Raw genomic sequence first — 27,541 nt, forward strand, 5'->3', positions numbered from 1 at the left:
ACATCATGATGAGGCAACAGCATAGGAAGCGTATGTGGAAGAAGATAAAAGAAGTTCGAGAGAAGATGAGTTAATATCTGTGCCATACGGGCTGCCGGCGGCTGCGGCTTGGCACTGCTCTCAGGCTACTGACCCAGGTTCAAGGCAGAAAAAAAAGTGGCTTTCTCTGAATGCTGGCATCAGGAGCAAGGTGCTTTAACTTGCCAGCAGGTGTCTGCAGGCTTTTTTTAGCATGAGTTTGTGTGGTAGGAATGGAAGGTGTAGCTGGTGTTACTTCAGTGAAGGTCACAGGGTTTGGGGGTTTTCTTGCTTGGTTGGATTTGTTTTTTTTGTTGTTCGGGGGTTTTGTTTTGGTTTGGTTTGTGCTATCAATTTGGGGGGTTCAGGAGCTGATTTCCATTCATTCCTCCTCCCAAGTGGTGAGGGTGGAAAAGGCTGGAGTGATAAATTTCTACCCGGCTGGAGGCAAGCCAACCTCATGAGTCGGAGAGATGCATTCACAGCGAAGGCTCATACACCGCCCTGATGGCTGACGGCAACTCCCTGAACTGTAATAGTGTAAACTTATCCGTTGTCTCTCGGAGTATGCAGGAGAAATGGCTTGCAGCTTTGTGAAGCTATAAACAAGTGACAAAACTTGGAACAAATCAGTTTAACTTCTTGTATAAAATTAGGATCTCTCAGAACAGAAGTACATTGGAGCTGTTCACTATGATGGAGAAATCATAGCAAGAGTTGGCAAAATATTAAACTGCCAGAGACCTCTCATTTAAACAGAAGGCTGATGGATGAATAGGTAGTATGCCATGCATGCTACTTTTTCTCTTAAGATCTCTTCTTTGTATATGCCTGGCAGTCTGGTGCAGTTGAGAGAGAGAAGTAAGATTTTTTTATCTTTTATTTTTTTTAATACCAAAAGGGGAACAAATTCTATTGGGCATAAGTAACTCTCTCAATAAAACTTTCCAAGTGCCATTTTCCTCAACTTTTAAGTTGTGAGATCAAATTTTCAGTAATACATGCAAGCAACTGAAAAAATCTACTATTGCCTAAAAGAATTTGCTCTTAATAATATCTGATATATCTAATTGATATTGTCCTTTATGTCAATCTCTAATTATAGCCTCTGTAGGAAGAATGGGGCAATGAAAGGCAGATGGTGGCCTTCTGTACACTGGAAGGATCTTGGATGCTAGCAAAGTCTAAAACACCATTCTTGTGTTGTGCAAACTTTCTGAAGTGCAAGTTGTACACTGCAAGTAATGCGTAAAACATGTAGGAAGTTGCTGCTGTAGGTGTTTTAATTTAGATGTAATGCACAGCAATTAAACATAGGCTTTCCTTCTGTATTTGTTATGAAAATGATAGCATAAGAAGGAAAATATTCATTATGACTATTTTTACCTATGAAGTGGAAGTTGACAATGCCTATAAACAAGGCAAGGCAAATTAGGTCAAGGCCTAGTTACACTTGCAAGTAAACAGCCGTTCTGGCTGGGGAGACTAGTTGATAGGACTACAGTCCTAAATACCCCCCGCTCCAGCTTTTTGGAAAACGCATAGAAAAAAGTTTGAAAAATGAGCTCATAGAGAAGGGGAGCAGGGGTGTTGAGGATTTCTTGGCTGAGCGAGGACATGTGAGCAATCCAGCCTCTAGCTGGGATGAAGCATAAGCCTATAGAGTGCTGAAGCGGACAAGGACACTGTGTTCTTGTACGTGGAGAAAAGGAAGATAAGAAGAGCCTGACAAACAACTCCTGGATGCCGAAGAACAAGATAAGCAACTGCAAGACGCCTCGTGAAGAAGCTTGAGCAGCCAATAAAAGGATAAGATAGCGCTGCGTGAAACGAGATATTGTACCAATCAGAGCATTGTATAAGGCGCGTGCATAAGCGCATAGGGTATATAACTGTGCTGACAGTTGCAGTAAATTGGCTTCACTTGATCACATCGGTCTGTGTGTGATGTCCCGTTGTGGATCCTCCGCCGCACAGAGGGATCCCACTAGATGACTAAAAGCCATGTCTGTAGTTGGATAAAGCTACTCTGAGAGAGAGAAATCCATCTTCCCTCAGTGGAAGAGTAAAGGCAACAATTAGAAATAAGGAGCTGCAATAAGCTACCTTTTTAAAATCAAGTGTTGAAGCTGTCCTTTGAGCATTTCCTCATGCCATTCCAGCCAAAGTGGGTCAGATACCTTAAATAGTTCTAAGCATCTCTTGACTAACCCAGCTAATATTTGAAGTTGTCCATATGTGAAGTAGGAAAATGTCTGGTTTGAATAATGGCATCATTAATCCTTTTAGCCTTAGGGTCTGGATATGGATTCTTTGACAAGCATTATGAGTTGTAGAGACCTTTTTAATGTGTCTCCCCCTTTTGCTAGTAGTGTTTCTGTAGAGACCCTTGATCCATTAAGTACAGTCCTTACCTCCTGTCCCACTCCTTTCTCTCTCCTGGTTTCATCTAATAATGCAAAGTAGGGGTTTCTTTCTCCATTTTTCCCTTTCTAAAGCAAGGGTTCTATGGTGTAAAAAAAAAAAAAGCTCATGCTGCTTTTAATTTAATGTTGTCCTGCAGTGTCAGTCCTGTGCTGCTTCTGACTGCAAAGAAGTCTAAGCAGACAGGGCAAGCGGAGGGTTGGAGGCGAAAATGATGCCTTGTTGTGCTTGGAGTTCCAGGGGCAGTAACCTTGTGGGCCTCCAAACCCAGGTGCCTGGTGTCCTGCTCAGCCTAGCTGGGCAGTGAGCTAGCTAAAGCAGATTTGAGCAGATTTGACTTGCCTTTCATATGGCTCTTATATTGTGTTAATTTATGTGGGTCTGCTGCAGGGAAGACTGATAGTAGGTCTCAATTTGTTTAAATTGATGAAATGACTGCTACTTTACTCATCTTTTTTTTGTTTTGTTTGTGAGCTGCAAGCACTCACTTCAGAAAAACAGTATCAGTCTATTAGACTAATAACTCAGTACAGGAGGGAGAAGACTTTGTTTAAGGAGGCTGTTGTAGTCTTTCTAAATAACTTACATGCTAGTTAAACTTGCATGTAGGTCAATGTGTATCTTACATTCTACAGAAAACTCTTTCTCTTCTACTCACAGAATCTTCCCCCTTCAGCAGTAGCAAATGTTGGTGGCAAAATATTTATGTGTGGTTCTTACAGGCTTGAAATACACAGTAAAGGTAAACTTTTGTTGTCTGGTCATAGTTCTAATGTTTGAAAGTGTCTTCCAACGGTAACAGAAGAAAGGGAATCTCTTTGCAGGTGCTGACATAGATGCTGTTCGTGTTGCTCCTAGACATGTAGAAAGGTAGGATTTCTTTCAGTCGTTCTTTGAAAAACTCAAACATCAGGAGGAAATAAAAAATCTAAGAGTGAGTAAGCTCTCTCCTTGATAGACTGCGCAACTCCTACAATAAGAATATTCATGTTGAAGACTCATATTGGTAGTGGTTGTCTTACAAACCAAAATTAAAAAGGGAATTGTTTCTGAGCACCTTCTAAAATACTGTTTACGCAGCATGAAAATGTTGAAGTCAAGCTTTTGGTTCCCTTCCCCAATGACCGTACATCACATAAGACTCTTTATGGTTCACTTCTCCCCTACCCATGGTTTGGGAATGAGTTGGTTGTAGTATCAAAAAGCAAGGTTGTCCCTAGGAGCCTTGCTTTAACCTTAGATGTAGTAAGGGGCTTGGAAATAAGGTAATTGCATGCAGATAGAGGAAGGGGCAGCCTGAGATCTAAGGAAGTTGAATGTGATGTGGAAAGGTTTCTGTTGGTACCTTGGCCATGGTGTTCCTCTGGATGTACTTTAGGACCTCTAATTCATTCTCCTCTGGTCATGTTCTTCTCTGGCTACTCAGCCTGAGACTTTGTAGAAGAGGTGCACAGTCAACTTTACATAAAGTTCATAGGAGCTGTGCTGCGAACATGCAAAACTGCCTTGTAAAATCACCCTCAGGTGCCTATGTTGTGTACCTTGCGTATAAAACCAAACTCCTGAGAAGTGTTTCTCTCAGCCTAATCTTCCTTGTGCAGACATTTTGAAAGACTTCATATGCATAGCTAATGAGCCTTCGTTTAGATGACTGTCACCTGAAAACAGACTCAGTGGGCTGTGGCACAGCTCTAACAAGTGGTCTACAAAATTAAAAACTGTCCCATAACGTAGCTGATAGCATCTCAGGCATGAAAGAAAATAAAAATACAGGAGGCTAGTGCGCTGTGGTGGGTTGACCCTGGCTGGATACCAGGTGCCCACCAAAGCCGCTCTATCACTCCCCCTTCTCAGCTGGACAGGGGGGAGAAAATATAACAAAAGGCTCGTGGGTCAAGATAAGGACAGTTTAATAAAGTGAAAGCAAAGGTCGCGCGTGAAAGCAAAGAAAAACAAATGATGTTATTCTCTACTTCCCATCATCAGGCGATGTCTAACCACTTCCTGGGAAGCAGGGCTTCAGTACGCGTAGTGGTTGCTCCAGAAGACAAAATGCCCCCCCTTCCATCTCCCTTTACTTAGCTTTTATATCTGAGCTGATGTCATATGGTATGGAATATCTGTTTGGTTAGTTTAGGTCAGCTGTCCTGGTTATGTCCCCTCCCAAGATCTTGCCCTGCCCCAGCCTGCCATTGAGGGGAGGGCAAAAATGTTGGAGAGACAGCCTTGATGCTGTGCCAGCACTGCTCAGCAGTAGCCAAAACACTGGTGTGCTATCAACACCTTTCTAGCTACTGATGCAGAGCACAGTGCTATGAGGGCTGCTATGGGGAGTATTAACTCCATCTCAGCCAGACCCAATACAGTCTCCACCCCTTATTCCATACCATTTGTGTCCTGCTCAGGTCCCACATAATTTAATACAGATATCTTCTAACCATGCCATTGTATTTAATTCTCATTACTGAAATCCTTTCTTACCAACACTTACAACTGAAACTACATACTTAAACCACGTTTATACCCAACATACAGATTTATACATTCTTATTAATTACTATCCCCTGTCCTTTAAGAGATAGATATTCCATGGGCTTCTTCCACTCCTCCAGATGTTCACACACAGATTATGACTTGGGCCCCATCCTTCAAGATGAGTGGTCAGGACAGGAGAAGCAGTATGTTCGATCGTTGGGCCCCAACACCGGCTTGGTTTGGGTCACCGATGCACTTGTCTGGTTCCTTGTGAAGTTCACTCCTCTGCAGTTCAGGTCATTCCTGCTACATTACTTCCTACAACATACAACTCACATCACAGATTATTTTTCCCCCAAGGTTAAATGTCCTTGAGGCACACACTGGGTCTCCTCATCCTTCCGCATTACCCACCAAGTACACCCAGGTCCCTGAGCAAAGACAATCCCACAAATGGGTTTGCCTTTGCTCAGGGACGCATTCTCCACCAAAAAGACTGTGGTGGGTTAACCCTGGCTGGACACCAGGTGCCCACCAAAGCCCTTCTATCACTCCCCCTCCTCAGCTGGACAGGGGAGAGAAAATATAACAAAGAGCTTGTGGGTTGAGATAAGGACAGGAGAGATCACACACCAATTACCATCGCGGGCAAAACAGACTCAGCTTGGGGAAAATTAACTCACTTTATTACAAATCAACCAGAGTAGGGTAATGAGAAATAAAACCAAATCTCAGAACACCTTCCCTCCACCCCTCCCTTCTTCCCAGGCACAACTTCACTCCCGGATTCTCTACCAAGCCACCCCAGCGGCACCGGGGGATGGGGTTTACGGTCAGTTCATCACACGTTATTTTCTGCCGCTTCATCCTCCTCAGGGGGAGGACTCATCACACTCTTCCCCTGCTCCAGCATGGGGTCCCTCCCACGGGAGACAGTCCTCCACGAACTTCTCCAATGTGGGTCCTTCCCACGGGCTGCAGTTCTTCACGAACTGCTCCAGCATGGGTCCTTTCCACAGCGTGCAGTCCTTCAGGAGCACACTGCTCCAGCGTGGGTCCCCCACGGGGTCACAAGTCCTGCCAGAAAACCTGCTCCGTGGGCTCCTCTCTCCACAGATCCACAGGTCCTGCCAGGAGCCTGCTCCAGCGTGGGGTTCCCACGGGGTCACAGCCTCCTTCGGGAACCCACCTGCTCCGGCGTGGGGTCCTCCACGGGCTGCAGGTGGATATCTGCTCCACCGTGGACCTCCCTGGACTGCAGGGGGACAGCCTGCCTCACCATGGTCTTCACCACGGGCTGCAGGGGAATCCCTGCTCCGGCGCCTGGAGCATCTCCTCCCCCTCCTTCTTCACTGACCTTGGTGTCCGCAGGCTTGTTTCTCTTACATGTTCTCACTCCTCTCTCTGGCTGCCATTTCCGTCTGTCCCAACTTTTTTTTTTCCTTCTTAAAAAATGTTATCCCAGAGGTGTTACCACTATCACTGATTGGCTTGGCCTTGGCCGGCGGTGGGTCTGTCTTAGAGCCGGCTGGTATGGGCTCTCTCAAACACAGGGGAAGCTTCCAGCAGCTTCTTACAGAAGCCACCCCTGTAACCCTCCCCACTACCAAAACCTTGCCACACAAAGCTAATACATGCGCATTGTCAAATGTGAACAGAATTTTCTAGATTTCTCTGGATGTTAACCAGTAGTAAGATAGCTATGGGAATCTCTTGCTTTTCTTCCTCACCACCAAGGTAAGTAAGTACCTTACAACCTCTGATACTGATGGCTCATTGTGCACTGTTTGTTCATTACAATACATGATCAGCCTCTGAATCTCTTGGCTAAATAACTTCTGAAAGCTTGTATTACTACCGTATTAGTGCTATACTGCTTGCAGCTTATTAACAGGTTTTTTTGTTTGGAAGCAGCTCAGTCTTCATACTGAGTAGTTAGCAGTGTAAATTCTGCATTTGATCGTAGTTTAGGAGAAACATTAAAGTAGCAAAACATGTTTTCTTACACAGTTATCCTCTCCTTTACAGGCAGTTGAAGATGCATTTGTACCAGTTGTCAAGTTTGAGTTTGATGGCATTGAGGTAAGCATTTCTTTTTTTTTTTTTTTTCTTTAAGTGAGTAAATTTTTTTCTTGCTTTGGAATAGGATAACTTTTCCAGGGACCTGTGACTGTGCTGTTTTGGACCACAACCTATCCCAGGAGAAGACATTGCAGTAGAATTGAAGCTTATAGGAAAATAAGCCCCTAGGAAGCCTGGCAGGCATGGGAGCATCAGGGACATATTTTTCTAAACCTGTGCTATAGACCAGGGTAGCCTGCTTGAATAGCATTTATCTCTAGGATCGTGCAGAGTGGGAGCAGAGGCAGTGTCCTTGCTAACTCTTCTTAGCTCTGACAAGTGAGCTTTCTACAGAGGGATGCGTATAGTGTAGTTCACTGTGTGAATCGTGAGCAGACTCAAAGTTTTGCTGCAAATCCAAAATGAAGTGGTCATGGGACAAACAATCTGGAAAATGGAAAGTAAAAGTACTCATTTGACTCCTGCCTAGGTTTGTCAGCTGCAGGAATCCTGCTATCTTGAATACCTCTTATACAATGAATAAAGACCTGCATGCTGTAGTACCTAAGCAAGTTACTGCTTGGTATCACTATCATGAAGACAATTTATTCAGTGACCTTTTTGTGGCCTTTATCTGGTACAGACATTCACAGAATAATTTTCTTGCCTCAGACTGTACTAAACCCCAGATACTTCAGGATCAAAAGGGCTTACTGCATAAAGAAAATGCTCTCTCCTTTGCTGAAGTATAGTTGAGGTGATTGAACTTATGTCTTAATTCTATGATTAATTTTAAGTTCCCTTTTAATTCAAATTCTAAGTCTAGAGTAATCTTTTTCAACTTAAAAAACCCTCTTCCTTTCCCTAGCTTAAAAAGAAAGGGGTGATGCAATGAAGGTTTTGTAAATAAAATATGGAACTTCTAGAAATTTTATTGAGTCTTCTGGCCAATAAATCTCAGGAGATGTATCTATAGTCACATCATTCTAAATATAAATGTTAACCACTCTTTTTAGACTTGACTAACTGTCCACCACTAGTGTGCTGTTTGCAAACTGTGTGCCATTCTAACGGTTGGCACTTTTTTCCTCTTAAGATTGATCTCGTGTTTGCAAGACTGTCTATGCCAACTATTTCTGATAATCTTGATCTCAGAGATGACTTGCATCTCAGAAGCCTGGATATAAGATATATATGGAGCTTAAATGGTAAGCATATTTACACATCTTTAAAAAGAAAATGTTACTAAAATTGGTATGGAATGCACATTACACAACCCAAGTTTCTGTACAAGATACAGAAACTGATCCCCTGTATATTTGAGATCTGAGGAGGTGGTGAGTGGGCTTAAATTTACATGTTTCAAGTTGTGTGTTTAGATAGACCTGTGTTTCATGTTTCTTTGATTGGGGTGTGTGTGTTGTTCCACTTTGCCACAGAAACTGCTTCAGATGAATAGGTAGAACACTTGATAGAGAAGAATGTGTGGTAGTTCATTAAAAACAAAACAAAACAAAACAAAACAAATTTAAAATACCTGAAGCCTAACTTACTCACTGTTTAACACTGACTGTTTTAATTGTTCCTGGCTGTCAAAAGAAACCTAGCTTTCAGAATTCTGTGGAAGGGCCTTACTGAAAATTATTGGCTGTAGTCTAAAGTATGAAAGAGCTGTTGAGGGCACCAGTTACCTGTCATGATACTGAATGTTATGTGCAATCTCTAAACAAAGCAAGTAATACAAACTTGTTTTCATAGGCTTGAAGGATAAACGATAAGCTATTGATCCAGTATAGCATAAAACCAACTTGTACCTGTTACTAGGAAGTTCCGTACTTCAACTTTTTTTCTTACAGGCTGCAGAGTTACTGAATGAAATACTACACCTAGTGCCAAATAAAAAGAACTTCCGGCTCACGCTCCGTCTGATTAAACTGTGGGCAAAATGTGAGTAATGTGATTGTGATCTTTCAACTTTTCAGAGGCACCTCATGCTGAAAAAATAATAGCACTAGAAGTCCTTCAGCTTTGGATAGCTGTTTAAATAACAGTTTTTAGTTTAAAAACTGTTTTTTAGTTTAGATTCAAGGCCTGTCCATGGGGTAGATTCTGTGCAAGAGGGGAGTGTCTACAAGACAAGGTGCTGCATTGCTTATCAGAACCTGACTGCAAAGGATAAAAATGCCAAGTGAAGTGTAAAAGCTTGATGCATAAGGAATAAGAAAATACGGTTTGTGCATGTGACTAGAGCAAGTGCTAGAAGAATGACAGAACCTTTTTCTTCAGGGAAGTTGGAGTGAAGCAGTAGCTGTAGCAGTGTAGGCAAATTTCAGAGTAGCAGTATTTTGGGAAGTGGTGTGGTAACGATTCTTTTTCTCATCGCTGTGAGGACCAACAATTTTGGCTTCGTTGCAGTGCAAAAATAACTGACTTTGAGGCTGAAGTGTACTAGGTATTCTATAGATTGTGAAGTTGGTGCTGTAAATTTGAAGAAATATACTTGGGTATTGAAAGACTACAGGCTAACGACAGTGTATCCATTGTAGGACATGGCATTTACTCCAACATGCTAGGATTTCTTGGTGGGGTTTCCTGGGCCATGCTACTAGCAAGAACATGTCAGCTCTATCCAAATGCTTTGGCTTCTACTCTGGTGAGCAAGTTCTTCTTGTTTTTTTTTCAAAATGGTAAGAGCCATTTATGACTACTTTAATTTGCAGAAAGTAGTTACACTTTTTGAGGTAGTTCTTTATATAAGATTTACGCCAACAACATTCAATCCTACCCTGAATTACATGGCAGAGTTTTAAATGGACAGTTAGTTACTGGCTTTTCTTATACAGGGAGCGGCCAAAACCTGTATTGCTGAAACAACATGAAGAGAGCAATCTTAATTTACCAGTATGGGACCCTAGGGTATGTAGACATTGAATTCGGAAGCCTTTAAACTGTCTTCTAAGCTAAGCTGCTGGTGCTGAGCACAAGTGTTTTAACATCATAGGTGAATCCATGAGACCGATATCATGTAATGCCTATCATCACCCCAGCCTATCCACAGCAGAACTCTACATACAACGTATCTACATCAATGCGAGCAGTAATGGTAGAGGAGTTCAAACATGGTATGCAGATGATGGTATGCATCCTTGTTGCAGAGACTGAAGTAAATGGGGATTACTTGATGTCATCAGATGTGTAGTGGACACTGGAGAGCTAGATCTTTTACTGACTTACAGAGCAGTGGTCTCCAAACTTTTGTGCACTCCTGTGAGCAAAAAAAAAATAAAATTTTTGAACACATACTTGCAGAATATATCTACTTATTTACAAGTTACATACACATTACTGAAGTTCTAGTATTTTCTTCCTGTACCCAGTGGATTGTCTTGTGCACCCCCTGGGGTACACCTCCCCCCCTCGCTTTGAAGACTACTGTTGTAGAGCCTTAGAAGACTTGGTTTCATAACCTTTTTACTGGTTGTAATATTTAATTTAGGACTAGATTGCACTCAGTGCTAGGTTGCTCTGGTTATGTAGACAGCCTATTCCATAGCCTCCTTTTCTCCAGTGAAGTGAAACAAGGCTGTTTAATCTGGGTGAAACCTGACCGTCTGCACAGAGCATCTGAACGCTGATAAATAGTATTTACTAAGTTTTAATCTACTAGTGTGCTCAGGCATCTTATGTTTAGTGCTGAAAATGATCATCTCAGCACGCTTGGTAGTGGATAGGTACATTGCAGGGGTGCTGATCTACTTTGTGAAACGTAATGTGAGAACCACTTCAATTGTAGTTAGAGAAAATGACTGCTTATGACATGACATTTGTCACTATCTCAAGGGACATATGCCAATAATAACTTGTTTAACCTGTGTGAATGGGCTGACTAACTGTGAATCTTGAAATAAGGGGAAACAGTGAGGAATTAAGGTACTGTAATGTGTGTGGTGTTCGCACTCTTAAGAAATGAGTACTTTGCCTGCTTTGCTCAAGTAAGCAAGCAAAATAGCTCTGTGTAGCAGACCCCTGTTCTGAGGGCACCTTGGTTATACTTCAAAGTTTGGCTTGTGCTTTAAGGCAAATAATTTAATTCTTGCGCTACCTCTAAAATACATCTTCTCTCATGTTTAAAAATAGCTCTAATAAGTAATACCTTTTACCTGAACTTTTTAATGTGTTTACTTAAAAATCATATCAGCTACAGCTTGATGTCAATCGCAGTTAGGTATACAACAAGGAGTTATGGGCAGAGGGCTTAGAGCCAAATAAATAGTTTTTAATGTGAAATGTTTTTAAGTGAACAAATCTTATTGTATCTTGCAATAAAGATGAGGAAAGTTCTGGCTCCAGTAAAAGCTGATGTTTTTGCAGTGACAGAAATGGCAGCAAATGGGGCTTAGTTTTGCATCCGGGAAAATGAAAAGCAGAAGATAAACTTGCTTCAATTTGTCTGCTATAAGAACAAGTTTAGTTCACCAACTCTTGAATGGATTTGGGAATAGATGGCACATCTCTGTTGTTCATCAACATAAGATACTTTTGAAGAACATAGAGTTCTGACTGCTTTCAAAGCTAGCAGTGTTTTAGGTAAAAGGGTAAAATGCCAGTATTTCATTTAAATGAAAAGCCTTTGTGGTCGTGATACATTTCTTGGGTAAGTTTCTGCTGAGACTGTGTTGACTAGATAATTTGTTTATTAAAGGAACTATATTTTTCAGTTTGGTTGGAAAAGGGTAAACTCTTTTCACAGGTCCATCTGCAGGAAGAATTGCATCTTTACTCAGGTGTAATTGAACAGTTGTGCTTGAGCCTTTTCTAAACTGTTCTTCTCCTTGATCTTAGGGGTAAAAAGGAGTTTTGCTGCTCTTCAAAATGCAGCCAGAGGTGCTGGGAATCTGCTTCTTGTTGATATTTTCATCATAGGTTATATGTTGAAGTATTGTATCTGACCCGTTAAGAGTACAAGTTAAACTTGTTTACCTCTGCCTTTGGAAACTTTAAAGCTCAAATGTCACTGGAAACATCTCAAACTACAGTGTGTGTGATATAAATATCGAGTATCTGCTCAGCTGAATGAAACTTACTACTTACTGACTCGTTAGCATTTTTGTATTAGCATTGTATTGTAAAAAGGCATATAACGACTGTGCTGGATACAGTTAAAAATGAGTAAATGACTCTTGTTCTTCTTAGGATTGGCCTTGTTGAATCTAAAATTCATGTGCTGGTTGGAAACTTGGAGAGGAATGAATTTATATCTATTGCACATGTAAAGCCACAGTCTTTCTCTGGCAGCCGAGAACTTTGTAAACAGTGAGTTTCATTACTTTTCTGAAATACAGTTTGGCCAATGTATTGCACCTTGTTTATATTCATTCACCTCAGCTTACCTGCGAGAGATGTTCAGTTACGTACCTACTGTTTTGTAGGTATGAGGCCTGACAGGCAAAGTTCTGAGCATGTAGGATCTTTTTAAAGAAGGGAGAACTTCAGGCAGGAGTTCTCAGAGAACTTAAGTATGGGCTGACTCTATTCTTTAAGTGCTGCATACAACTAAACTGTTTTGCTTAATCCCTTCTTGAGAGTACATACTAGTGTCGGGGGATGCAACAGGTCTGCAGAATGCCTGACAATTCGAGAACAGCATGACCTTGAGCAGCTTGTAGTGTATCCTGGAAAGTCCCGAGAAGAGCGGTGCAAAAACAAGATAATGATAAGAAGAACCGTCCTGACGACTCACCAATCATGAACTGTTAGTTACTAACTAAACCAATCATATATTAACACATACTCTGAAGAAGGGGATAAAAAGGTCTGTTAGAACAATAAAGTAGCCATTTTGCATGATCTATTACTTGTCGTGTCCGTCTCTACCGCGACAAATGGTGACCCCGATGCGTTTGGGCGAACAGATCATTTAAAGGCGATAAATCTGGCACTAGCAAGAAGTATACCGGCGGCGGCGACGAGAGCTGTGGAGGAGTATACTAGCGGCGAGAAGAGCTGCGGAGGTGGAGCCCGGTGAAGCTGAGAGCAGTGGGAATCTGCTTGGTCTGGACCTGAACTTCGACACCTAAAAAGGTGAGCCACCGGGGACCAAACTGTTAGAATGGGGCAGCAATTAACAAAAGAAAAGGAGACAATTTTGTCTACCTGGAAAGCCCTATTAAAAAGAAAAGGGGTTACAACCCCAGAACAAAGCCTGAAAAGGATTTTGATATGGTGTAAGATGCAAGGCTTTGCAGCCACAACAGTTACTGCATTCAGTGTGGGTGCATGGCAAGCAGTGGGATGGAAACTGTTTGATGAGATCTCTAAAGGACAGAAAGAGCTGTGTAAGTTGGCAATCGTATGGCGTCTATTACGTGAGACCCTGAAGGAATGGAAAGCAGAATGTGATGCGAATGATCAGCAACAGAAAGATGAGAAACCAGAAAATGTTAGGAAGGAAAAAGATTCTGACCAAGGAACAACTGAAGCCGATGCTTCAGTATCAGCAGTAGCAGGCAGAAAACCCCTCACGGGCAAAATCAGATCATGCCCTTATCCACCTCCTCCTCCTACGCCATTAAATACTTTACTGGGCGATGAGGGGCCCTCCTCACCTACTGGTGCAGCAGCGGAAGGGGTGACTCCATCAGCCCCCTCCGAGGAGAAAAATACGGTGAATCCGGCAAATAATACCGAGCCAGAAAGTGAGAGCCAAAATGAAAGTGAGGCAGAAGAAGCTCTATTTGACGCTATGCGATCTCTGCATCTCGCAGATAAAACTATAACGAAAGAACCCCTGCCATGGACTCTCCCCCCATCCACAATAACTGTAGTCCCAAAATCCCCTGATCAATTTTGGGAGGGAGTTAAGAGATATGCTGCCGACACTGGCAACTGGGATCTAGTAGAATGCCTCAGCCTGTGCTCTCTAACACCAGCATTTCTAAAGCCTCTAGATAAAGCAGCAGAGGCTCCTGCTACATTTCCTGTTTTCAAAGCTGCTGCAGGCACAAACCAGCACGATGAGCACAATCCAATCGGCTGGAAAGTGGTGCAGGATTTGCAGAATAAAGTACAAAAATTTGGAATCAATTCTCCTGAGGTGATGCAACTTATTCGAATAATCAGCACAGATCTGCTGTGTCCATATGACATTATGCATCTCGCACAAGTGCTGTTTCAGCCCGTACAATTGCAAGTGTTTCAATCTACTTGGAGGCAGATGGCACGCACAGCAGCACAGAATAATTTACGACTGCCACAGGGTGACCCGAGATTAGGCCTTGGAGAGGATGCTTTGCTTGGTGAAGGGCCGTTTAGTAACCCTCAGCTGCAGGCTACATGGCCTCCGATTGTTCTCGAACAAGCACAAAATCTAGGGCTTATGGCATTAAAGCGAACCATGGAAATGGCAGCTCCAAAGCAAAAATACATTGCTATCCACCAAGGCCCCAGAGAACCCTTTTTACAGTTTGTAGAAAAAATATCTGCCGCACTGGAAAAACAGGTAGAAGATGAGGTGTTAAGACAAATGCTGTGCAAACAGTTAGCAAAAGATAATGCTAATGAGGACTGTCAAAAGATAATACAGGCTTTACCAGGAGATCCTTCTGTTCCTGACATGGTGGCTGCATGTTCTAAGGTTGGGACAGTGGAACACATGGCGGCCGTCCACTCGGCAGCGCACGTGGCCGCCCTAGCCAATGCTATGAGAAATTCAGGGAAATGCTTTGGGTGTGGCAGAGAAGGGCACATAAAGGTAACTTGTCCACACAAAACATCACCAGGTAAACAACCGGTGAACAACCCACCGGAGATTAATTGCAACAAATGCAGAAAATCAGGACATTTTGCAAAACAGTGTCGTTCCAAATTTCATGTTAATGGGCAGCCGCTACAGGGAAACCACAAAAAGAGCGCGAGAGTGCGCGCGAGGACAACAAATCCCCTCCCGACAGCCGGCCAACTCCCCTCTGCAAAAAATTGTCAGCCGCAACAGCTGGCTCAGCAGGGCTGGATGCATCCACCGCTGACACAGTCACTATGGTCACAAAAGACATCGTTAAGGTCCCTCTTAATGCAAGGGGTCCTATAGGACGAGGACTGAGTGCATTGCTACTGGGAAGATCAAGTAGCACGTTAAATGGACTAATTGTACATGTGGGAGTTATTGATGCTGATTTTACAGGTCAAATTTGCACGATGGTTTCGACCCCCTACCCACCAGTAACAATCCCAAAAGGTACTCGCATTGCTCAACTTATTCTTTTTTCGAGTTGTATTTTGAAAGCAGATCAGCGACTGCGATGAGATGGAGGCTTCGGCTCTACAGGACCCCCTCAAGTCTGCTGGTCTCAGACTGTCTCATCATCCCGACCACATATGACGTGCACGCTGTCGAATCATGGACGATCGCCGACTACAGTAAGGCTTGCAGGGCTCCTGGACACCGGAGCCAATGTGACTATTATTGCCGATTATCTGTGGCCGTCCACCTGGCCCACAGAGGAGGCTGGTATGGGAGTAGTGGGGCTGGGAGGATCCGCGCGAGCAAAGACGGCAGCCACACCAGTTCTGATTACCAATCCTGAGGGCCAACAAGCAGTCATTAAACCATATGTGACGGCAGCTCCCCTCAATTTATGGGGGAGGGAATGCTTGTCACAGTGGGGGGTGAGAATTACCACAGATTTTTAACGGGGGCTGCTGTGCTGCAGGGTGTTAGACAACCCACGCTTGTTTTAACCTGGTTAACAAATAACCCTGTGGGGGTGGATCAGTGGCCCCTACCAATGGAAAAATTAAAGGCCCTGCAAGAATTGGTAGCAGAACAACTAGCTGCCAGACACATTGAACCCTCTCAGAGTCCATGGAATACTCCAGTGTTTGTGATAAAAAAGAAATCAGGAAAATGGCGATTTTTGCATGACCTGCGGCAAGTCAATGCTGTCATGGCCACGATGGGGGCTCTGCAACCAGGCATGCCTTCACCTGCCATGATCCCTCAAGATTGGGAAATCATTGTCATGGACCTTAAGGACTGTTTTTTTACGATACCATTAGCTTCCCAAGACAAAGAAAAATTTGCATTTTCTGTGCCTTCTATCAATCATGCAGAACCGGCAAAAAGATATCAGTGGAGAGTTCTGCCGCAGGGCATGAAAAATTCACCAACCATTTGTCAATGGTTTGTAGCACAAGCTCTGTCACCTGTAAGGGAAAAATTCCCTACTAGTTATTGTTATCACTATATGGATGACATTCTGTTAGCATCAGACAACAAGGAGCAGTTGAATGACATGAAAAATTTGGCCAGGAATTCGTTACAACAATATGGGTTAGTTATTGCCCCTGAAAAAGTGCAAAAAATAGAACCCTGGAAATATCTGGGAATGACAATTACAAGCAAGCAGGTTCTGCCCCAACCTGTGAAACTCAACCTTGCGGTTAAGACACTCAATGATGTACAGAAACTGATGGGATCCTTGAACTGGATCAGGCCCTATCTTGGACTGACCAATTCGCAGTTGCAAAATTGGTACAATTCTTTGTACTAATTGACAAAACTGTGCCATTTGGTGCTTTGGTGCAGTGGAATTCTGAGTGGGATGACCCATTACATATTTTAGAATGGATGTTTTTGTCATTCCGGCCACGAAAAACTGCTCCTGGCTTGTTTGAACTTATTGCTGATGTAATCATAAAAGCCAGAAAATGATGTGTAGAACTAACAGGATGTGATCCAACTATGATTGTTTTACCTGTTCAAAATTGGTATTTTAAATGGTGTCTGGCAAACAATTACAAGCTGCAAGCGGCTATGGCGGGTTTTCAAGGACAGATCTCGTATCATCTACCGTCACACCCGCTACTGAAATTTGCTCGAGACATACCATTTGGTCAGAAAAATTTAAGCCAGCCAGAACCTGTGAAAGGCCCCACTGTCTTCACAGATGGTTCTGGAAAAACAGGTAAAGCAGCAGTAGTATGGTATGAAAACAACAACTGGAACAGCAAAGTAGTATATCAAAATGGTTCTCCACAAGTAGTAGAGCTGTGTGCACATGGCACGTTTAAGCGGCAGCTTCAACAACAAAAAGGGGGAATGATTGGGGAGCCACCACAGGCATGTTTAGATAAAGCAGTTTATGTTCTTAACTTTCTCCATTATAGGGATAATTCTTCTCTACCTTCTCTTTTTCAACACTTCTCTTTTTTCAACACAGAATTTACAAAAAGTCATCAAAGTACATGTTAAAGATTTAGTTACTGGTCAGTGGAGTGGACCATGTGAGCTATTAACCTGGGGGCGAGGTTATGCTTGTGTTTCCACAGATACAGGCCCACAATGGACTCCCGTTCAATTTGTACGACCATCATCATCTGGAACATCCTAGATGGTGCGGCAATATGAATACCACCTCAGCCAAAAACTAATGTGTAGGTCACCTTGGCCAACATAACAGGTCAAGATTCTCTGTGCATTGCAACCACATCACAAAGCCCATGAACCAATAGACAGGATGGCTATGACTTGTGCAGCACACCTGGCCAACGAGCGCATGCGTCATAGGTTGCAACTGAGGCGGATTTTGGCACCCGCTGGCCACATGTGCTGAAATCCGTTCCTCTGCAAATGTATAAATACCGGGATTTTCCGAAGAGCATCGGGCTGGTGTACGGCAAGGCCATCGTTGCCTCCGTGGGGACGCCCACGCAAAGCTGGCACCTACTGATTGCTGGGCTGAGTTCACGGAGCAAGACGGCACAAGAATGTACGGATGGTTCATCTTCCTCACAGTCCTCGGATGGACGTAGTCATGGATACCGCCGCAAACCAAAGAAAACATCTGGATGACCCTGGCTGACGTGACCGGACAAGATTGCTTATACCTCAGTACAGCAACACCAAGCAATCCCTTTTTCACAGGTTTAATAGGGGGTCCCACTGACATCAACAAAGTTTAAGAACTTATTGATGGAGACCCCTGTGCAGCAGGTCATGGACTCAATGGATGGGAATGCCTGGTTTCCACAGATCGGGCATTCACCCTCATTGCCACCCCAGGAATCACAAATTCTGGGGTCCCTGAATACAGACTGTTGTAGTATTATCTGATTTACTGTTAGACATTGATAGTGTCAGACATGCTACGCTACAAAATAGAGCTGCAATTGATTTCTTGCTTTTAGCACAAGGACATGGTTGTGATGAGTTTGAAGGGATGTGTTGTATGAATTTATCCGATCACTCAGAATCCATTTTCAGTAGTATTCAACAATTAAAGAAGGGAGTCAGGAAGCTGACAGAAAGCAATGAATTAGATTGGCTGACAAAGATGTTCGAGGGTTGGGGATTGTCTGGATGGTTGATATCTCTGCTCAAGACTGTGGGGGTAGTGATCTTGATTGCGATAACTCTGCTCCTAATGTTGCCCTGTCTTTTCAGCCTTCTGCAAAGGGCCCTGCAGAGGGCAGCTGGGACAATATTTTTAGCACAAATACAAAAAGGGGGAATTGTCGGGGGATGCAACAGGTCTGCGGAATGCCTGACAGTTCGAGAACAGCATGACCTTGAGCAGCTTGTAGTGTATCCTGGAAAGTCCCAAGAAGAGCGGTGCAAAAACAAGATAATGATAAGAAGAACCGTCCTGACGACTCACCAATCATGAACTGTTAGTTACTAACTAAACCAATCGTATATTAACACATACTCTGAAGAAGGGGATAAAAAGGTCTGTTAGAACAATAAAGTAGCCATTTTGCATGATCTATTACTTGTCGTGTCTGTCTCTACCGCGACATACTAGCATCCAGATAACTGGCATCTGTGCATAAATGATAGAGTTGTGAATCTGTCTTTTTAGGAGTGGATATGTGTCAATGTGGTTCCTTGGAATTGTATTTAGTAAAGTGGAAAATGCAGCAAGTGTTAACATTGATTTAACGTATGTTATACAGTCGTTCAAAGGTAAGCCTATATTTTGCTCTCGTCTCATAGGGTTTCATTTTTTTATTCTAGTGCAAGTTGCTTCACAAAGTGAATTGTGCTTCCTTCTGGTATTAGCTATTAGATATTTCTATAGAGCGTGACACATAGAAGATTAGCCTGAAAAACATACTGTTTTGACACTTTGGCACATTACTGTCCATTCAAGTCCATCTTGAAAGAAAAGTGTGTACTAAAGTCCTATACCATATACCACACGTGAAATAACAGCTCTGCAGATCATAGTAAACTCTCACAAAGGAACTGCGATTCATGAGGTGGACAGTCAGATGTGAAGCCAGGAGATGTCCATTTACTGGGTGTAGTACACTGGGTGTACACTTGTCAAAAACAGTTGTCAGTTGCTGAACTTCGAAAGTGGGAATTAACTGTATCAGGCTCTAAAATAAGTTGTTAATGCCTGTTGAGAGTATTTTTTCAAAAATAACAGTTCGTGTATGATTCATCCCAGAACTTTGAAAGTCAGTGAGTGGTCACATTGTAATGACATGCAGTCTTGCATGTAAAGCTTCATGTTCATCTTCCATTATTACTTTTGATAGATGTAGAAATAAAGTAATATTGCAAGTGTTGTTAGATAATGCTAGAATAAAGGGGTTTGGGGGTGAGCAGTCGTTTGAAAGTGTAGGTCTTTGCCACAATCTGTTTGCTTCTTCCCAAGCTGCCTGCTCTTGTGCCTTTCAGAAGTGCATGTGTGCTGTCAGGCTCGTGCCTAGCTATCATAATGATGAACTAAGGAAATCAGGTTACTCTTCTGAAGTGACAAGTGTGTTTGGACAAAAAGTTCTAACAGTGGGCTCCTTTAAACTCTTCATCAGTGCAAACAAACATTTATCCATGGTACCAGCATGAGCTGTGTGTTGTGTTGCTCAGACAACATGAGTAAATGCAGTAAAAGCTGACCTTTTTAGCTCATGCTTTGGGATATGAGAAAAGCACAGAAAAAAGGCATCAAAACTCTTGTCTGAGTTTCAAGCCAGGTGGGGTGACTTCCTCAGACTTGCACTCTTATCTGAACTGATGCTTGTCTTGTACGTTACATCCAGTGGCACTGTGTTTCAATGTTGTGGCAAATGTAAATTATGTCAACAAGGTTTATGTACTGCTAAGAGGCTAGAACTAATGTTAAATCCTGTATTTCTATGCACAAACTTTTTTAGCATAGCTGTGTGCTCTTAGTTTAGTGAAGCACAGCCTATAGTATGTTTCAGATACAGGGTTTGAATCCAGAGAGATTGAACAGAAAAGGTATTTCTTGAGAGGTGTGATATCCTTTGGCAAATGTGGGAGTGACCAGTAGTTACATGCAAGAAAGCTTTTATCATGTTCCTTGACTTTGAGAGAATATCTTTAGAGGGCAAAGTTGATGGGCTCAAGAGTATAAGGCTCATAGTTTGGAAGGCTTTTGTTAAATGAACTTTATCTCACTTTTCCATAAAAACATTATTGAATTTACTTTGAAGCAACTGTTCATACCAGTGTGAATGTTCATATTTGTGCTTTTATTTCACTTCTAGATCTCCTGTAGAAAGACTTATAAGCCTTTTTGTTTTGGTTGCATGTCCTTACTTTGATTCCCACTCTGTATGTTAGTAAGCTGACTTTCCAGTTATGCTCACAATAGGCTTGTTAAACTTACCTAAATGTGACTTAATTCTGTAATAACTGCTGTGCATTTAGTTGCATAAAAGGTTGTTTGCAGGAAGTTAAGAAAAACTGGTTTAAATTGTGGTGGTTCTGATAAGTCAGATGTCCCTAAAATCTAGTCTGTCTTGGACAGATAGAGTTTTAACACCTGTATTAGTGAAAAAAACCCCCACAATCACCACTCTAAATATCAAATAAAAAAATTAGTCTAAATCTAAATCTTGCTTTAATAATTACTTCATTATTTTGTTGTTGTTGTTTCAGCAAAGCATGCCAGGTGCTAGTCAAAATGCTAGTGGGCTTCAGTGCAAAAGGACTTCTTCAGATGGAAGCTGTTTGGACAGTTCCAGAGACACGGACTCCAGAACACCAGATAATGCCTCTTTGTTAAATAAGATTTCTAAATTGGACACTTCTACAGCAGAGAGAGAAAGGTTAGCACCATAACCTTAAAACTGTGAAGAAGCTGCTTTTTAACTGACTCACAATGTGAATGAGGTCTAGGATTTCTTGTTTGAATCTATGTTGTTCATAAGCATGTGGTGGGCTCTAATGGCTTCAGGAACAAAGCTGTCATCTCCTTTGGGCACACGGGGGGAGACAGGTTAAAGAAATCCTTGAAAAAATTAATTTAATGTACATGAACACATATAGGAAGAAAGAAGAACGTGATACCAGAGAAATTATTTGGTCTTGAATGTAGATCCCCTTAGGTTAGCATGTAACTTGAAGCTGGAGTGTTTTATATGTAGGTAGCTGTTCTTTCTAACAAAAAGTATGGTTAATGCCAAGCAGTATTATGTTCTAATGAAGTGCTGATCTTGATCACAGAAACACTAGAGCTGCTGCTGACTTGGTGCAGCAGTATGAGAACTTGGGCAGTAAAAGTGTCTGTCACTTCTTGGGAAGTCTGTTCATAAGCTACTTCAGCACAGGAGGAATATGTAATCTTGAGAGTAATAGCCCAAGACTACCAAATGTATAATGCCTTCTGTGTTCAGACCATTTGGTACTGTAGCAGTAGCATTAAAAAAAAAAATAAATTGGATGCCCGTATGGGTAGCAGATACATTCATGAAAAGCAGTACAGAGTGCTGGATATACTACACTGGAAAACAGTGCACGTACATAGAGACTGACTAAAGAAAATGCTTAAGTTTAAATTTGCGGTCTGAAGTTCAGCAAAATGAAGATCTCATGCTAGATTGCCTGTGAGTTTGTTGTTCAGTAGAGCTGTGACAATGAGCTAAGAAGATAGACATTTGTCTTGCATGGACCTTCTGGAAAGGAAAAGCATAGTATTTTACAAACTAGCATTTTATAACTAGCATCTGACTTTTACAGAAATGCTGTGTATCAGAAATCTGATGGTGCTACCTCATGTAGCTGTGCCATCAGTGTCTAAGGGACTCTCCATTCCTGTTATTGATTCAAGTATGTATTGAAGTAGTGGGTAGAATGCAGTCTTTAATTTCATGGCTGAACTCTAGAAGCTCGGTGTCTCCTACAGAAATGGAGGCTACAGTTGCAATAAGAACATTGGGAGCTCCAGTTGGTTGCACCATTCCAGGACATAACACAGTTTCTCAACTCGGATCACATTTTATCCAAGGACAGCATGAATTAAGTGGGACTCCAATTACAGATCCTAAGAATGCTGTGCCTAAATGACCTTATTCACTGACCACTGAAGGACCTCATTCACCTACATCAGAAGAATGCCCCAAAAAACTAGTAGACAGAGAAAAGGTAAGGAAGGGAGGGCTAGGCCAGGGAGTGTTTGAAGTAGAATTAATTATTGATGTACAATGAATGACATAACTGGGAAGAAATGCATATATACATCCCCAGTGGATTCAGGAATCTAAATTTAAGCATAATGATAGTTTTCCTAGGATGTAGGTGTGAGAAATTGTCTCGAATATACTGTATAGCTATTAAACAATTTTTTTTCCCAAGATCTGGCACTAGTGACTCTTTCTGGTCTGGTGGCAGGGTCTCTAAATACTACCGTACTTGTATATTACTGCACTGACCAATTGCTGAATGAACTGGCTTATTTGGAAGCGGTTCTTAATTCAGGAAAAAAAAAAGATATCTCAAAATGAAGAGGATATGAATCTTATAAATGTAAAAATATGAGCTAATCTTGTTCTGGCAGATGATTTTTGAATGCATATTGATAGTTTTGCTGCTTTAGAAATCAGCAGCCTACTCAATAGGTTGTCCACTGCTGAAATGACAGTGTGGAGTTGCTTGTTAAATCTTGGTTTTGTGGAAGCTTTCAATTAATGCTTGATTTGTTTTATTGCTATACATAACTCTCCTTAAACAGCTGTTTGTGTGGCTTGACCTCTGATTTGAGGCAGAGGCAAAGAACAACTAGAAAAAACTCAATTTCGATACTTGTAAAGAATCAACTTGCAGAACTGTTACCTACTATTGAATATTTCAAGTACAAATTTCAAGGTTTGGGTAGTAAGATTTTTTGCGAGGCTTGAGATTGCTGTGTGGTAATGGTAGTCTTGTCTAAATGTTGTTTTAAGAATGGCCACTAATACACTTAATGTGTTGACTGGAAGCTGTACTCAAATATGAGGGTAATTTTAGTATAGCAATTATTCTGGGCCTGTGTATTCTGTTCTTCTAGTTAACTGGCCAGGATTCAGCATTCAAAGATGGTGGCAATCCAGAAGATGTCAGCAGCAGATCTACAGACAATGTAATTTTGAAGGGGTTTTACTCAGTGGACTAACTGGAAAGCTGAATGGACTGTTCCAGTGCCTAGACTACCTCACACAAATACTCTACGCGTTTGTTGATGTAAACAAAAATATGCTTTTTAGTTTAACTTATTTCAGTCTTCTTTTCCCAAATATATTCTTGTAAGAGTTATCCTTATTAGTCTTTTAAAAAGTCTTAACTATCACTAGCTGAAACAGCTTTTGAAAAAGCCACAAAACCCAACCTGTCCTGTGACTTGGATTCAGAATGTATGTAAACAGGTTAACTAGTCACTGCAAGCACGCTGTGGTTCAAAGTGTATAATGAACGTGCTTGTATTCATTTGTGCTTTCCTAGTGCACATTCATATATTGTTCTTATCTTAAATTATTTTCCCGTTTGGCACATACACTCCTGTGCATCTATCACAACGGTGCTCAGCTTTCTCAGCTAGTAGCTTTCCACTGCCTAACACAGCCATGCACTACACAAGTATTGCCTCCTGTGGAGGCCCATAAATGATTTAAATATTGAAGAAAATGCAGCAGAGGATGCTACCAAGGTTTGGAGAAGATAGACATGTCCCTTGCCATTGTATCTGATTTTTGTCTTAAGACTGCTGCAGCATGAGACTTGAGGGGATTTTTTTTTTGTTGCCACTGGGTAGTAAAGCTAAACTCAGAACACATGGCTAAAGATGTACTGTCCCGATCCAATGTCGGGGAAGGTTTCGATATGATCCCAAGAGCAAGATTAAGACACAAACGAGGTCAAATGCCGTATAGTCAAAATAGGTTTTATTATCAAAAGTATCAAAATGGTAGCAATAGGATAGAATGGAAGAAAAGGTAGAAATTAAGCAAGCAGTCAGGATAGGATTGCAAGGATAGTCACCACTACGGATCCAGCGGCGTCCCGTTGGTCCTCAGGGAAGCAGTCGGTGGTGGGGGTTGCAAGGACGGCCACCACCACGGATCCAGCGGCGTCCCGTTGGTCCTCAGGGAAGCAGTCGGTGGTGGGGGTTGCAAGGACGGCCACCACCACGGATCCAGCGGCGTCCCGTTGGTCCTCAGGGAAGCAGTCGGTGGTGGGGGTTGCAAGGATGGTCACCACCACGGATCCAGCGGCGTCCCGTTGGTCCTCAGTCTTCAATTCTTTGGTGGCGAAGAAGGCTGCCGACAGCTTGTCTCTATGAGTTTTTTATAGGGCATATTTCAATGATGTCATGCGCTGCAGGTTTCGTCCATCACACGACCTTCGCGTGATCAACACCAGAAACCAGTATCTTATCAGCTCCAGCCCCGTTTCCTCCTCTGGATGTCTCAATGGCCTGGTAATCGTCCTTATTGACAGAGGAGTGTCCTGCTTAAACAGGCCATCTTAGAGACAAAGGGCTCAAGATAAGCAGTTCAGTTCCTTGAGATGATGGTCCAGTCCCCCACACCTGACAATCTTTGAGGCAAATGGTTCAGGATAAGAATCCAGTCTCTTACACCACCCCGTGGCTCAAAGATTGTTTTGGGACCCATGGTGGTTTTGAGAAAAGATAGCTATATAGAAAAGTTAGAAAAGAGCATTTCAGACAATCTGTATTACCGACGGTGTGGTTCGCCGTACAGCGCGAATTTGTTTAACACCATCAGGCGAAATAGTAGTTACAAGTTGCATATTAGTTACAACACGTTGAATCAATTGTATAAAGCATGGAATGATACATGGTGAAAAGAATAACATGGCAAAACCACACAACAAGTAAAATAGGATTCGTTTGACCCATGGACCACCAGGAAGCCAGGAAAACATATCAATGTCCCAGCCTTTCCATGTCTGGATAGGAACATGGGCCAGCTTTCGTATTCCTGGAGTAATTTGTTTAACAATTTTCCCGCTGTCATCAATTTTTAAACAACAGTTAGAATCATTTAGTTTACCACAAACACCTCCTTCCTCGGCTAGCAGGTAATCGAGAACCATGCGATGTTGTAATATTGCTGTTTGCATTTGTGTGGCTTGATCCGCCAATAGATCAAGGGCACGGGCTGTCTCAATAGTAATGATCTCTAGGACAGCTTGTAACCGGATGATGCGATTTAGGTTATAGATAGGTTCTTGAGCACCGCTAACCCACTCGTTGGGGTTCCAGGTGGCAGGTCCTTAATGTTGTATGATATGTTGAGGCGTCCACACGTCTTTGCCCCAGGTTTGACCACTCCCACCTGCTATAGAGGTATCAATGGACCGCCGATATCGATTGATATCAACATATACCTTAACACCCAGTCCATTCCCTTCATCATCTGGGAGCAGGAAAAACAAAGGGTGAATTACCCCCACATAACACACTCCAGTCCAATTTGCTGGTAGCAGTTTGTAGGCACGTTGGCCACACACCCAATAGTGACCCTTTAAGGCTCGTGCACCATTTTCAAACAAACCGGTAGGTGTCCGTGGTGATTGGAAATATGTTGAATTACCTACTCCCAGAGGATGATCTGACAGACCATTCATCAACAACCTGTCCACAGTTTTTCCCACCTCCTCTGTGGTGCCCCAACAGATAGGAAGTCCATCCGGACCTATGCTCAAATGTCCCTGACAGCGGTCTTTATTATTACTTGACCACCAAATGTGAGTCCCATCAGTGGGTCTGCATTTCCAGGCACCGGAACCGTGGTGCCAAAAGCAGGTAACATTAAGAAGGTTATTAGACTGATTAGTGGAAGACCAAAAATGGGAAAACCGTTTCCTGTGCCCTGTTTGATTCACCCAGGCCCATCCAGGCCAGCGAGGCACAAAATTTGGGGAACTGGAACTCAAGAGGCGACAATATGCCTGGTCGTCCCCTTCTGGTAGTGTTATAGCTGCCCTATGGTTTGAACAATCAATTGGTCTACAACCGTCAGTGAGGCAATGGTTGTCATAAGTATAGGTCCAGTTGCACTTGCTATTTCCCACGGGAATACCATCTTTTTGTGTTCGGTTCAGACAATATCCACCTTGGACTGGATATTGTATTGTCCAGGGCTGTGTGTCTTCACCCCAGTAAGAATCATTTTTGACCTCACTGTAATTACTCACTAACCATTCTGGGGAAATAGGGACAGCAGTCCATGGCCAGCTTTCCAAACCTAAGGGCCCACCACATACCCAACAATTAGTCAGATTAAAAGTGTTGGCCACTTGCTGGCCTAGAGCCACAAATTCATTTTGCCACTCCAAGCCGAAAAGAGGGGCACAGGAGGTTCCCCAGATATTAAAGGCAGCAACAATAGTCGTCCAAAACAACATCTGCGGTGGTATACCAAACATCCTATAAATATTAACAAAGCAATCACTGACAAAACTACACAAACAATTAACAGCTTCCTGTATTTCCTCAGGCACGCTCTAGAGTTCTCACCTGAAAGAGAAAAAAAAAAACAGACTCGGTTCGTTCTAAGGAACCGGAAGCAAATTGTTATTAGAAGGATGGAATAATCCACCTGGTATTGATTTTATGTTCCTTTCCATAAGCATCCTTTGCTTTCCAAGCATATTTATTCATCGGTGTTTCCAGTACCAGATGTACGGTTCCAACCGTGGGGAGTTCAACTAAGACTGGTTGGCCCGGAAAGTATGATGGATTTCTGGGATGATCTGGGTTATCTGGGGCTGGCATAATGGTTGGGGTTTTCGGGCAAAATGCTGTAATTTTCAGGCACCCATTCACTCCCCAATGATTGTTAACACTAGTCACTGCATCCTGTAGCCGTTCAGCCCATCCAGGCTTATGCGGCTTGAGGAAGCGTTTCAGCAAGCCATTCATTCTTTCCACAATTCTGTTTGCCTGTGGATAATACGGAGTATGGCGCACCCATGAGATCCCCTCCTGGGTTGCCCAATCTTGGACTATGTTAGCAGTAAAGTGGGAACCATTATCCGACTGAATCGACTGAGGTTTGGGGAAAGTGCCAAACCACTCTTTCAAAGCTTTCACTGTGTTTTCTCCAGTAGCTCTGGCAAAGGCTTTGGCCTGGACTAACCCTGACACTATCTCTACTCCAACTAACACATAATGCTTCCCTTCTGATTTCCGGAAGGGGCCAATGTAGTCCACTTGCCAAGCCTCCCACAACCCTTTCCCTTCCCTTAGGTGTAAGGGGTCACCTTCCAAGCGGGTATGACATTGTTCACAGGCAGACACACAAGTTT

The 27,541-nt window shown here is 42.6% G+C and overlaps 1 long non-coding RNA gene and 1 pseudogene across 3 annotated transcripts in view; both read left to right on the forward strand.

Moving 5' to 3' along the window:
* LOC138683501 (uncharacterized) overlaps window positions 1-27,541 on the forward strand; it is a 191,397-nt gene that overhangs the window by 28,146 nt on the left and 135,710 nt on the right. The gene's annotated exons all lie outside the window — the stretch shown is intronic.
* LOC138683578 (poly(A) polymerase type 3-like) lies at window positions 526-23,503 on the forward strand (annotated as a pseudogene).

This window comes from Haliaeetus albicilla, chromosome W (genome assembly GCF_947461875.1).
Source record: "Haliaeetus albicilla chromosome W, bHalAlb1.1, whole genome shotgun sequence".
Taxonomy (NCBI): domain Eukaryota; kingdom Metazoa; phylum Chordata; class Aves; order Accipitriformes; family Accipitridae; genus Haliaeetus; species Haliaeetus albicilla.